The sequence below is a fragment of the Mustela nigripes genome, chromosome 8 (assembly GCF_022355385.1).
Source record: "Mustela nigripes isolate SB6536 chromosome 8, MUSNIG.SB6536, whole genome shotgun sequence".
In the NCBI taxonomy this organism is placed as follows: Eukaryota; Metazoa; Chordata; class Mammalia; order Carnivora; family Mustelidae; genus Mustela; species Mustela nigripes.
The window spans coordinates 31,862,876-31,870,176 of record NC_081564.1 but is presented as its reverse complement, the minus strand read 5'-3'; the positions used below and the strand labels follow the sequence as shown (position 1 = coordinate 31,870,176).

At 45.2% G+C, this 7,301-nt stretch overlaps 1 long non-coding RNA gene across 2 annotated transcripts; it reads left to right on the top strand.

Moving 5' to 3' along the window:
• The first annotated feature begins 909 nt into the window (after window positions 1–909).
• On the top strand, window positions 910–6,660 carry LOC132023887 (uncharacterized). 2 transcript variants are annotated; one of them, XR_009406078.1, is made up of 3 exons: window positions 910–1,310; window positions 4,359–4,516; window positions 5,552–6,660. It is a non-coding gene; the product is annotated as an uncharacterized LOC132023887 (long non-coding RNA). The 2 variants fall into 2 exon arrangements; XR_009406077.1 differs by having other exon boundaries at window positions 5,351–6,660.
• Window positions 6,661–7,301: the final 641 nt, after the last annotated feature.

Genomic DNA, 7,301 nt, shown 5'->3' with positions numbered 1-7,301 from the left:
TTTGTAATTGCCAAAGTCTGGAAAATCACAAAATGTCCACTACCAGGGAAATCAGTAAATGATGGTATATTCATAGGATGGAGTGCTACTTGGTGATTTAAAAAAATGAACTATTGATACATACAATGGGGGATGAACCTAGAAATAATTACACTGAGTGAAAGCGGGAAGACAAAAACAGAGTCCTACTGTACAGTCCCATTTATAGAAAATTCTGGACAATACAAAGTAATCTATGGTGACAGAAACCAGTTTAGTGGTTACCGAGAATGGATTACAAAGAAATGTGAAGAAACCCTTGGTGGTCACAAATATGTTCCTTATTCTGATTGTGGCAATGGTATCGTGGTATGTTAAAACTCGTAAAATTATACACTTAAGGTAGGTGCCATTTATTTCATGTAACCACACTTCAGTAAAACTGGGGGAAATGGGCAAAAAAAGATTATAGGTCCTCTTAAGTAGGTGTACCATAACCATAACCTATTTCCTTGATCATGTCAGATCACACTCAGAAGAAATGTGTTTCCTGTAAGAGTGGGTTAGCAGAAGTACAGCCATCTTAGCTTGGGCAGCCTTCTCAGGCCCAAGGGCTGAACTTTCCCCTACTTTACTTTAGTTCCAGGGACCCCCCACACACACACACCCTGCATTAGTTCCAAGAAAGCACCCCACCCTGCAGCACCCCGGCAGCAGTTAGTCAGCTTAAACCACCAGGGCAGCTAGGCGGTTGCACCACGGGGACCAGCTGTTGAAAAGAGCTTATCTTACTAAACCACCAGGGGGGTGCAAGCCAAAAGTATGTATGGTCTTTGAAGTGATGGAAAGTTACTGTGAGTTGGATGTTCTAAAAAAATGCTATATAAACCCTTGGCTTTGAGTGCTCAGGGTCCTTGTAGAAACCCGCTGCATCAGGCAGATACTCGGACCCCAGCTAGCTGGAAATAAACCTGTGTGATTTGCATTATTGAGAGTGTTCTCTAATTGAGGGGTGGTTGACTCCATACCCTAACATTTGGAGGTCCCACCGAGATCTTAAGACCCCTCCTCAGGGAGACCGATGACCCCAACACGGAGGTTTACATAGAAGCCGCAGCAGGAGGTTTGGCCACCGCCAAGAGGGGAGGACTAAAACAAGTCCTCCACTAGAGAGACTGAAACAGGTCTCTGCCCGGCCCCAATTGAGAATTCTCACGGGAAAGAAGGAGTGGGTTGCGACCTGGAGGCTCCATTACTGGAAGTCGCGGGAAACGTCCCCAACGAAAGGGTGCCAGAATGACATCCACAATGGACACCATTTCGATGGCTAGGTACGGATCCTGAGTGTTGTGTGAGTGGGACGGAGCCTGTGGATGTGGTGTGGCTGATGGGCTAGCGGGTATTAGAAAACTCGGTTCGAATTTATGTGTTAGGTTAGAGTCCCCCGCTGTTTCAGGAGGAGTGAGAGTCCCCCTAGGTGGTCACCAGGGTGTTCGTGGTCCCCCAAGGCAGCCAGGGGGTTCGAGTCCCCTAGGCGGTCAGGCATCTTGTTTTTATTGTCAGTTGTGCTGTTTGTTAAATGCATGGGAATTTTGTCTGTTGCGCTGTTTGTTAAGTGTATGGGGCTTTGTCTTAGTGCGGACTGAGGCTGTGTGAGTGTGTTCTTTTTGTCATTGGTTGTCTTTTTTGCCTATTGTGTTGCTCATCCCTAGGGGACCAAGAAAATCCCCACTGATGAGTGTCTCTAGGGGGCCAAGAATGGTAATAAGACCCAGAAACTTGATGCCCTCTCTATGTTCCTGTTCTTATATAAAGCTGGCTCTCTTGGGCACGGGACAGCCACCTAAGTCACCAGGACGGCTGCCAATCTTAGGACTCCCGTGTGAGGTTTCCTCCTGACTGATCTAATGTGATCCCCTCCACATCCCTGGTCTAGCCACTTCTGGCTGCAGGACCTCCATTGGGAGCCAGCCGAAACCAGTACCCGACTGAATTAAAACGCAACCGGGAACCGTTTCCTAGGGAAGTTGACTATAAGGACCACATGTGTTGGAATGTCGCACAGACTGTGATGGATTTCAGTCTTTACTGTTTCTTGTCGTCTTCAACTACTTAAAAGCTATACCTTCATTCCTCATACCTAAACCTTCACTGCTCTACACCAGGACCCCGATCTAAGGGCCTTTTGCAGAATAAGCCTAGTATACCCAGGTTGCTGGGTCATCCCTAGCAAAGGGGATTCTGACTTTATCTATGTTCCTCCTAATAGATGTGGGGGCTTCTCCCTCATTCATTTCCTGTGTTAATGGCTATAACTGGAGCCAGCTGGGGTTGATCTAACTTGAGACAGAGACTTTAATATTTCCAAGCAGCTGCTGAAACTCCCTTTATTTCAGGGAAGTTCCTTGCCTGCTCTGGCCTGACATGGACTGCCTAGCCCCTCCCCCTTGCTGGTGGGAAAGCATAGCGTCTGCTCCTCTGTTGGGAGTTGAGAAGCTCTAAAACCGGGAATCCTTTCTCTGCCTCCTGGCAGCACCTTCTTTCTTCTGTCTCCCCCTTCTCATGTTCCTGCACCAACATGCGTGCAGCCTGCACGACGAGCCTCTAGATCATGCACCATGGCTCCTTCTCTCTTCACTGTCAAGGAGGAGCAAGACAAGCAGCCCCTGGACCTAACACTCCCCACTCCAGATCCTACATTCAAAGTGGAGTGGGCCCAGGTGGAAAGTAAATCAGTATTTGAAATAAGTTTGTTAATTAGGATAAACGTGTCTTTTGAGTTAACAGTAGTAAATGTGAAACTTCAGAATTTTTACTTCAGGTCAAATAACCTCGTGTTATTTGTTAAAATCTGTTGAAATCTGTTAGCAAAGAGAGGACTAAACTGATGCTTAATTGTCTCAAAGTTTTATTGGGTAATTGTTAAAGTAGCTTTCAAAATCTTTGCTAACCCAAAACTTTAAACCAAATGGGATAAAATGCTAGACGCTAATTGCTAGAACTATGTTTGTGCTTTTGAAATCTGTTGGTAAACCTGTTTTGTGCTTAACTGATTGATCAATTTGCCCTCTAAAGAATTCTGTTGTAACAGTTCACAATAGGTTTATATTTAATCTTCAGTAGAGGTTAAGGTATTTCTAAGAGTACAAAATTCTGCTAAGTGTAATTAAGACTGATGGAAAGAAGGGAAACGACTCTGTAGAAAAGTAGGAAATCTGTAAAAAGGGGAGAAAAATACCCGATGCCTGATCCTGTTTGAGTAAGAAAGAAAAACAGGCCTGGAGGCTCTGTCTGAGCTAGATCCATTCCTAAAGAATGGACGGGGAGACCGGATGGGAGGAAGTGTCCAACTTGTTTGAATCTGAAGAGTGCCTGGCTGTGTGAATGTGTATGGCTCCACCGCTTCGGCTACAGGCTACAGAGTCTGAGTGGGCTGCACCCTGAGTCTCGCAGGACGTCATATGGCAGAACGGTCATCTTCTCCACGGAGTAGGCTGGTCCGGGGTTTATATGGACAGACCTTAGCTAAGACGCTCCTGCGAGGGACCCGAGCAGGAGGGCATCTGAAGGATCCCCCTCCCTTTGTTTGCGACGTCATTCACGATGGGAGAGAAACCCAGAAAACTCTCAAGATTGCACGCTTAAGAAAAAAAAGGAAAGGCAGGGGTATAGATAAGCTGGTTTTCTGTTTAAAAGGGCAAAGTTTTCTTTGGTTAATTGAAATGTAAATGGTTTTCTCTTTGCCTGCCCAGAGTTGTAAATGAGATCTCTGTGGCTCATAAGGCTTCCTTGATATGCTAAGTTACTCAGGGAGTACTGCTAAACCAATGGTAAACCTTGGGTTAGATTTGGGTAAATGCTGTAGCTACTCCAGAGGTTCTATACATTACAGCTTTATGTTTTGATAAGGGTCATCACTTGATATAGATATCACATATCTATTCTGAGTTTTTGTCATTTGTAATCTTTTTAATTCTCTTGTAAGATGAATTGCGCCTTAAAGGAAATTCACATGGGAAGAATTTCAAGACAAATACAGGTCTTTGATATGTTAAAATCCTGGGAACTGAAATGGGTAAAAATTACAGAAGTAAGGGCTACATTCAGACTAAACCAAATTTAGCAACATGGGATTAAATGAACTAAAAGATTATAGTGTTATGTCTCTTGTTTTAAACATTGCTGGTTCTCCAAACTTTTTCTTAAATTATCTGTAATTTACAGAGCTGTAAAAGTATTCATTTGTAAATGAATCCAGGCGTTCACCTTTTCTTTCTATTTGAACCCTCTAAAACCAAAAGGTCTCAATAAGTATTCTTTCTTCCTTGGCAATCAGTCATTTTCATAAATTCAATAAGAATCTGTTCTCCTTGTAACAGGACACTATTGGAAACATGAATGTCATATTTGAAAATACTCAGATATGACCAGACAGCTTAAAGGAACTAAGATTGGCTTTATAAAACCTGGAGCCATAAAGTCCCTTGGAACTGTTGGCCTGATACCTCGCTTACAGAGTTCCCAGCAGCCTCACCAGGTGAGTAAAGAATATCACTTCCTGGTAGGTGCAGAGCCTCAGGATACTTTGAGAACCTCAGGAACCGACAGGTATTGCAGGCTTGTCTGATGGCAACTGCGTGGCTTGGCTTCTGGCCTGGAAAGGCTACTGAAAGTTCAACCTAGAGATTCCTTATAAGAAGTTCCAACAAAGCAGATTTTAAAAGACTATATGATTTTTCACTGTTCTTGCTGAGCTTATGTAAACAATTAGGCCAAGCTTGTTAAAACTGGGCTTGTTTTTCAAATGAATTAGTCCTGATTTGGCTATCTCTGGAAATGAGGGTTATTTTAGAGAGGAAAAATTATGTTTTAATAACACACCTTTATGGGTTTTAAATTCTAAATTTGACTGTTTTAAAATGTTTACCTAAGCTAGACAACTTGAGGTGAACTTCAGAGAAGTTGCACGATAGCTCATTTAAATGATCTTGCTTTTGCCAGTCAGTCAGCCCCAGCATTGGCCTTCCCAGATGTTACCAAGCCCTTTAACTTGTATGTGGATGAAAAGGCAGGGGTGGCCAAAGGAGTTTTGACTCAGACTCTGGGGCCTTGGCAAAGGCCAGTAGCCTATCTTAGCAATTAACTAGATCCAGTAGCGGCTGGGTTCCCCCCTGCCTCTGCATAATTGCTGCCATGGCCTTCCTGGTCAAGGATGCAAGTAAATTGACTTTGGGCCAAAATCTCATCTTGATCACCACTCACGCTCTCAAGGGCCTTCTCCGGACTCCACCAGACCGGTGGACGACAAACGCTGGAGTGACGGGGTATCAGGTCCTCCTCTTTAACAATGACTGATCAGTCTCTACTCCAGTCACTGCAGGCATCATTACAGTGTGTCTAGCCCACACGGGGATCCTAACTGCCCACACGGAGATGGAGACGGAGCTGGAACCACATCCTTACCAACCCGGGGACTTAGTTTGGAAGCGCTTCCACCAAGTGGAAACTTGGGAGCCTGGCTGGAAGGGACCCTACAGCGTGATCCTGACCCCTCCCACCCCTCTCAATGTAGGTTGACCGCATTGGGCCTTGGGTCCACCACTCTCACGTGTGCCAGCCTACCCCACCAGAACAGAGACAAGCCACAGAGTGGACCGCGTGGCAGCACCCTGATAAGCCCCTGAAACTGAGGATCTCTAGACCTCAGGAGCATACCAAATCTTCTGCCCAGCCCGATGATGAAATGGCAATTGATCCTGACCCTGTTCAACAGCTGGAGAGAGACCCACATGGGAACCAACCCTCATCAACCTTAGAAGCAGACATGGATCCTAACGGATGGACAAACTGGGGGACTATGTGCTGCACTAGGAGAAGAATGCTGTTTTTACGCTGACCATTCAGGAGTAGTAAAGGAATCCATGGCCAAGTAAGAGAAGGATTAGCTAAGAGAAAAAGACAAAGAGGCACAGGAGAACTGGTTTGAGGCTTGGTTTAATTAAGTTTCCCTGGCTCTCCATCCACCCTAGTTTCTACCTTAGTTGGCCCATTTATTCTACTTGTACTCATTTTAACTTTTGGCCCCTGCATTCTAAACAAACTTACTAATTTTGTAAAGGACCATGTTAATACCATCCAACTCCTGGTCTTAAGACAACAATATGAAAAGTTGCCCACTCTTGAGGGCCCCCACGACTGCCCTACAAATGACCAAGATTCCTCATTATGAAGAACTAAAAGCGGGGAACAACTAAAAGTTGTTCATTATGAACTACTAAAGAGTGGGTTAGCATAAATACAGCCATCTTAGCTTGGGCAGCCATCTCAGGCCCAAGGGCTGAACTTTCCCCTATTTTAGTTCTAGGGACCCTCACCCTGCTTTAGTTCCAAGAAAATACCCCACCCTACAACACCCCGGCAGCAGCTAATCAGCTTAAACCACCAGCGCAGCTAAGCGGTTGCACCACGGGGACCAGATGTTGAAAAGAGCTTATCTTACTAAACCGCCAGGGGGCGCAAGCCAAAAGTATGTATGGAAAATTACTGAGTTGGATGTTCTAAAAAAATGCTATATAAACCCTTGGCTTTGAGTGCTCCGGGTCCTTGTAGAAACCCACTGCGTCAGGCAGATACTCAGACCCCAGCTAGCTGGAAATAAACCTCGCTGTGTGATTTGCATTATTGAGAGTGTTCTCTGTCTAATTGATGGGTGGTCGACTCCGTACCCTAACATTTCCTTCAGGGAACACCTTCCTTGTTCCAATCCATTCTCCATGTTTTTCAATAAAATTGCTATCCACCTTCAGAAGTGACAAAAGTCAAAAATAGACACTACCCTACATGTACACTTGAAGGATCTCTTTTATGGAAGACAGGAACTTCCTTTGTCTTGGCTCTGAAATCCATCCCATATCTGGCAAGGACCTGCTCCTCCAGACACTCTTGAGCCTGCAGATCCTCTCTGGTGGAAAGGATTGAGGCAAGCTGTGGATCTGGTGAAAAGAGATTTGACTCCCACACCTGGAGAGGAAGCGGATCCTCACAAGAGCTGAAACATAGAAACTACTGGAGACAGCAGGAAAACTTTCTGCTGAAAACACTGATCAGTCCAGAGAGCTGTGCAGGGTTAGTAAGCAAAACTGCCCACTGTTCCATCCTCCTTCTGCTCTGCTGCCTTCGACCTCATCCAGCATCAGCATTGCCTCCTACCAACAGCCAGAGAGCTGTGGACCCATCAGTACAAAGAGGAGAAGACGGGGGTAGGTGGGGATCCCCTTGGAGAAGTTCTCGCTGTGATTTCCTTGTTCTAAATGGAATGCAAG